The sequence below is a fragment of the Tupaia chinensis genome, unplaced genomic scaffold (genome assembly GCF_000334495.1).
Source record: "Tupaia chinensis unplaced genomic scaffold, TupChi_1.0 Scaffold000346_1, whole genome shotgun sequence".
Taxonomy (NCBI): domain Eukaryota; kingdom Metazoa; phylum Chordata; class Mammalia; order Scandentia; family Tupaiidae; genus Tupaia; species Tupaia belangeri.
In genome coordinates, this window is record NW_006159840.1 from 2,672,694 (window position 1) to 2,678,693 (window position 6,000).

Here is a 6,000-nt window from a genome sequence, read left to right on the forward strand (position 1 = left end):
CTCTCATCAGACAGAGCCAGGACCTTGTCTCCCAGTAACCCCAGCTCTATTCTCCACTGCCATCCTCTCTCAAATTAGGATTGTTAGAAGAACACTCATACAATGTGTGATGCTGATAAAGCTGTACATTCTTCTTATACCCTGCCCCTTCCTCAAGTCTCTCAGGATGGTCCCTCTCCATGTCCCTCCAAGAATGGTGCCTATTACTTCCTGCCACCTCTGCCCTGTACATAACTGCTAGCTGTCACCTCCTCCACTCAGGAAACCACCAGAATGCCTCTGCTCCCCAACCTCTTCTCTGTCCTCACACCTGGGCCTCTGACACATCCATAGGCTTGCTTGCTCTGCCCTATCCACGCAGCTCTGAGTGTCCCACCCAGGACTGCTCTTATACAACCGTGATCACTATCCATCATTCTTTGTTCCCTAAGACCTCTGTACCTGACTTCCCTATTTCTATCAATGCATCACCATCCCTATGTAAGCTTTGAGTCCCCTCCCAACCTCTAATATTGTCTTCCCATGTTTTCTCTTTTCTGTTCTTTTTTAAAGAGATTTCTGCTATCGGGTGCATGCACTCACCAGAGAGACAGAGAGACAAAGCGAGAAATCATTCCCTAGAGGGGATGGCCACACCACTATCCATTCTCCATTCTCCATTCTCCTATTAGGATTTTGGGTATGTGGGTGCACATGGGTGCACATGTGCCCAGTGTGAGTTTCAAGTCACAGGGTCTGGGATTCGAATCACAGTCTACCACATGGGAGTCCAGAGATGCAATCATTACACCATCTCCTGTCCCTTCTCCATGTATCCTAATGGCTCCATTGAAACGCTACTTCAGACTCCTCCTCCCTGCTCTGTCAAGGGCCAAGAGTGACTTATTCTGTCTCAGAAGTAGCCTTTACATTTTTGCCATCTTTATATCCCATTTGTCACCTCCCCATTTGAGGTCTTCATAGGATAATAGCATTGTAATTTCTCCCTTTACCTCAGTTTCTCCCTCCTTCAGCCCATCATATACAAGGATTTGGGGTGTGTGCCTCATAATCTTCCTGCACTGGCTATTCTTGTAAATAGAATCTCACCTTTGGCTGTCTTCAAGTGTGTGCATTCTTTTCTCTGAAAGGCCAACTGTCTTACGATTTTGTCTTCTTTGCCTCTCTTTCATTGTAAGTGTGGTAGATCACACTATTCTCCAGAAGAGTTCCCTCTGAAACTAACAAACACGCCGGGCAGCTGGCCTTTCCTCCCTTGATTCTCTGCCCGGCCATGTGACTGGCTTCGCTAACTTGGCATTAGCAGATGTGACTGAACCAGAGCCTTGGAACACATTTGCCCTGTTGCTACAAAGGTGCACCAGAAGAGTTCCCAGAAGCTCCCGCCTCCTGGGCCCGGGCCCAGAACTTCATGTATCATCCAGACCAGGGTCCAACCCACAGAGGGGAGTGTGCACACCAACATGCACCGTGGGTGGCAGAGCCTCCCTACTGGAGCCAAGTTGTGGCTGTGACCACAGCTGACCAACCACAGCTGACTGACTGACACAGAAAGACAAGCTTTTCACAAACGTGGCTGAGATGTTGTGGTTGTTCCTTTAGCAATAAAGCAGTAATAGCAGACCATACTGTTTCCATTCTAATTGGCCCAATGTACATTCTAACCGTGTTTACCAACACCAATTGTTCAGGCAGTACTTTAAGAGCTAGACACAGTCTCTAGCCTGAGACATTTCAGATGAACTGGCATCCAGATCTGACACACTTTAGGGCGGGCGTAGGGAGGACAGGAGCTCTGCAGCAAGCGGAAGCAGAGCTGAGAATTAGCCCCGGCCCGATCCTGAGGCTTTTATCCATATTGTGCTCTTTTCAAGGAAGCTTAAGCACTCCGTCAGATAAAATTCCTCTCACCACATTCAGAGCTAATGTACTTCATGTGATCCTCCTAGATAAAATTAATACCTTTCTCTCTCATCTGAATCCCAGAAATCTTTGCCTGCCAATCTCTTCTTACCGCGGTTAGAGCTTAGACGCACATGATGCGTGTGTGTTTGTCTTATCTTCCAACTTAATTTAGAAATTTATGAGAGCAGCAACTGGGTCATACTTACATTGTATTTACCAGAATATCTCACACAACATTTTGTACCTAGTAGATACAGAAAATACTGCTGTGGACTTAATAAATGAATGACCAAAGGGAAACAAGAATGAGTGAATGAACAGAAAATACAGTATGGGGAACCAGCAGCATGTGGAAGAAAGAATGTAGGATTTTGAGCCAAGTAGACTCCAGACATATAGAATTTAGTAGCCATATGATTTATGATCATTTTCTTACCTGAGCTCCTGTTTCCATCACTGACAATAATATTATCAACCACAGTGAGTATTCCAAAGACTGAAACATAAGAGACCCTGGTCCATGATAATAACTCAACACATAACTCAGAGTCTAGGAATTTTGGAAACTACAAGGGGTATATCTCTTGTCTTGTACATCAGTAAGGCCTCAGAATTCCCTTTAGTTGCTCTGTTCAATCCCATTATGAAAATACACAAAGAGGGTAGAATAAGCAGAAGCTATGAATGTGGCAATTCTTCTGGTAACATTCCAGTTTTCTGTGAGCTAAAAATTGATGAAAGAAAGAGAGAGAAAGAACAAAAGAAAGGAAAGGAGAGGAAAGGAAAGGAAAGAGGAGAGGAGAGGAGAGGAGAGGAGAGGAGAGGAGAGGAGAGGAAAGGAAAGGAAAGGAAAGAGAGAGAAAGAGAGAGAAAGAGAAAGAAGGAAAGAAGAAAAGAAAGAAAAGAAAGAGAAAGAAATAAAAAGTTCTATATGCTCAGATGCCATGGAACTCATGAAAAACCTGAGTAAATTTATACGGGCATCTGTAATTTGACAAAGATGGAAGAAATCCAAAACAAAATCCTCCCCTTTCAACTCCAGATTTTTCTAATGCTCAGGGTAGAGCTGCGAAGGGAACTCGGAAGACCTCAAACAGATTTCAGTGGTTACAGTGATATTTATAGAACATATTTCCCTCGGTCTCTATCCGTGCTTCTGAGATCATTAATTGCTTAATTCTTTGACTCTCTCTCAGAACACACTGATCTCGGAAGTGGTCCCATTGCCAGATGGTACACGTGCACATCATGCCAGCTCAGCTCAGAGCCACATTAGTATCACCCCATGGATGATAAAATGGGTAACATTCAGTTGTACAGTCACTGCACAGCCCCAAGTAATATTTAGTTCTCACAGTCTATAAAAAATTCCTCGGAGCTGAGAAGTAAGATTTTTAGATGGGAAGACAGTAGTGTTCTCAAATATGGTTTTAAAATCCCTCAAGACAAAAGCAATGTCTTATTTATCTTTTTTTTCCCCAATAAGTAATGCCTGACAAAGAGAAAGGACTTCATAGATTTTTTTGTTCTTTTTTCACAGTCACATATTAATGTAACAAGTAAGACAGTGATTTAAGTGTTCAGTGTAGACAAACCTGTAGATATTTCTCCAGCTGGACCCCTTACACTGTCAGGCAAAGCTATTGACCCAATTGAGGACTCTGTCTTAGATCTCTCTCTCCAGGACCTTTGATATAGATAGATATATGATATTGTTTTGTTTTTTAGTTTCTGCCATAGGGCATGTGTACTTGCCAGAGAAAGAGAGTGTGAGAGAGCCAGAGAGAGAGGGAAAGTGAGAAATTGTCCTCAAGAGAGATAGCCATGCTGCAATCCCCTCTCCTCCACTTGCCTCCTGCAATTTTTGGGAATGCTTGCACACATGCCATGGCATCTGGGACTCGAACTGTGGTTGGCCATGTGGGAGTCCAGTGCTTTAACTACATCAGTTGCTTGGTCCTCTATAAGAGTTTTGTGTTGTTTTGGTTTTTGCCAAATAATGGCCAACTCTCATTCAGTTGGCCATTAGGCAATAACATACAAAAACTGACGTGTTTTTCTTTCTTCTAAAAGAAGTTCTTTTGATGGTATGTAGTAAGGATATAAATATTTGAGAGTTTGATAATCTAGTTAGAACTCTGGAAATAAATAAAATTTTAAAAACTTGGCATGCTCTTCAAAACTAATGTTGAAGTTTCAACCTTGGAAAAATAAGCAATGCTTTCCTAACATTAAAATTACTGGAGATGGGGCCAGTAGTTAGCATAATGGAAAAGGTGTTGAGATTCCAAAATGGCCAACTATGGATCAAATCCTGGACCTAGCTATTTGCTTTCTCAGGTTCCCTCTCTTTCTTCTTTTCTCTTTCGATGTCTCTCTATGGTGAGCATATGTGCATTCTAGTAAATTAAAAAATAATAAGTACAATTAAATAAATATTTTTTTAAAAAGTTACTGAAACTTGAGGAGTTATAGAAGCATTTTCCAAATAGTTAATAAAGAGTTACAAAAATTATAGTGATTAAGAATGAGATTCTGGGGACCAGCAGTTGGCATAATGGCTATGTCGCTGGACTCCCGTGTAGTTGACCGTGGTTCAAGTCCTGAACCTGGCGGCTTAAACTTGCACTGGGCACGTGTGCATATGTGCCCAAGATCCCAAGAGGAGAATGGAGGAGAAGGGATTGTGGCATGGCCATCCCCCTTAGCATGGTGACTTCTTGCTTTCTGTCTGTCTGTCTTTCTGGTGAGTGCATGTGCCCTATAGCAAAAACCTCTCAAAAAAAAATAAAAAAAAAAAAGAGAGAGATTCTGTGGGGCCATAGAATGGCATAATGATTACGTTGCTGGACTCCCACAGTCATCTGTGGTTTGAGTCCCAGACTGGTGGCTTAAAACTAACACTGGGTATATGTGCATGCATGCCCAAAACCCCAAGGGATGAAAGGAGGAGAAGGGATTGCAGCATGGCCATCCCCCCTGAGGGGCGATTTCTCACTTTCTGTCTCTCTGTTTCTCTCTGTCTCTCTAGCTAGCACATGTGTCCTATAGGAAAAATCCCTCTTAGAAAAAAAGAATGACAATCTAGATCATTAAAATATCACATTAACAAAGTACTTTTATATGTTATAGCAGTAATTATATTAATAATAAAAGAAAAATAAAAACATAGGATTTTTGAGCTCTAATTATTTTCTAGATTACGTTACACGATTTTTAGACCTAAGAAGTTGTTTAATCTTCCTATAGTCCCTTGGGGTAGTCACTCTTGCCAATTGCAATGGTCTGAATGTGTCCCTAAAATTCATATGTAGAAGCTTAATTGTCAATGTGATAGTATTAAGAGATAGGACTTTTAGGAGGTGATTAAGTCGTTAGGATAGAGCCTGCATGAATGGGATTAGTGCCCTCATAAAGGAAGTTGAAGGAAGCAGTTTGCCCCTTCCTCTCTTTCTGCCCTGTGCTCTTCTGCTCTTCCACCATGAGAAGTCACAGCAAAGCTCTCCCTGGGCACCAAATGTTGATGCCTTGATCTTGGACTTCCCAGACTCCGGGACTGTAAGAAATAAATTTCTGTTGTTTATAAATTGCTTGATCTCAGGTGTTTGGTTATAGAAGCACAAAATGTACTAAGACAACATCAGTGAGTTAATGTATAAAGCCGTGGATAGCTATGCCTGGCAAGTAGAAACCTATTTACACATCATTTATTGCAACTGTTGTTCCTTTGAATTCCACTTACAGAAGATTAAGGCGAGCCATAGAGAAGTTAATAATGGTTTCAGAGTCACCCAGCTCCTAAGTATGAAGCCATGGTAGAAACCCAAGCTGCCAACTCCTCTGTTAGCCTTCTCTGAATCATCTCAAACAGAGGAGGTTAAGTCTACAGGAACCTGTGTTGAAAAAAAGCAGTGCTCAGAAGCTGCAATGAAACCACCCCAGGTACAAAGCAATGTGCAGAAGAAGAACTACATACCTGGAAATGTTAACAACTAAAGAGGACAACCACTGGGCCTGGGGAAATCAGGGGATGGCAAAAGAAAGTTGAGCTTAATTAGATCACAAAAACAGAGAGAGAGAGAGAGAGATGAGAGG

At 42.1% G+C, this 6,000-nt stretch overlaps 1 protein-coding gene across 3 annotated transcripts in view; it reads right to left on the reverse strand.

The window, feature by feature from the left end:
- The window catches only part of PRKN (parkin RBR E3 ubiquitin protein ligase), a 1,506,714-nt gene that overhangs the window by 1,016,991 nt on the left and 483,723 nt on the right, over positions 1-6,000 (reverse strand). Inside the window, exon 1 of one of the 3 annotated variants that reach the window (XM_027773358.1) lies at positions 1,090-1,205. The exons of the other annotated variants lie outside the window; for them this stretch is intronic. The gene's annotated coding sequence lies outside the window, so the exon portion shown is untranslated. Of the gene's footprint in view, positions 1-1,089; positions 1,206-6,000 lie in introns of those variants that run through there. 3 annotated transcript variants of the gene reach the window in all.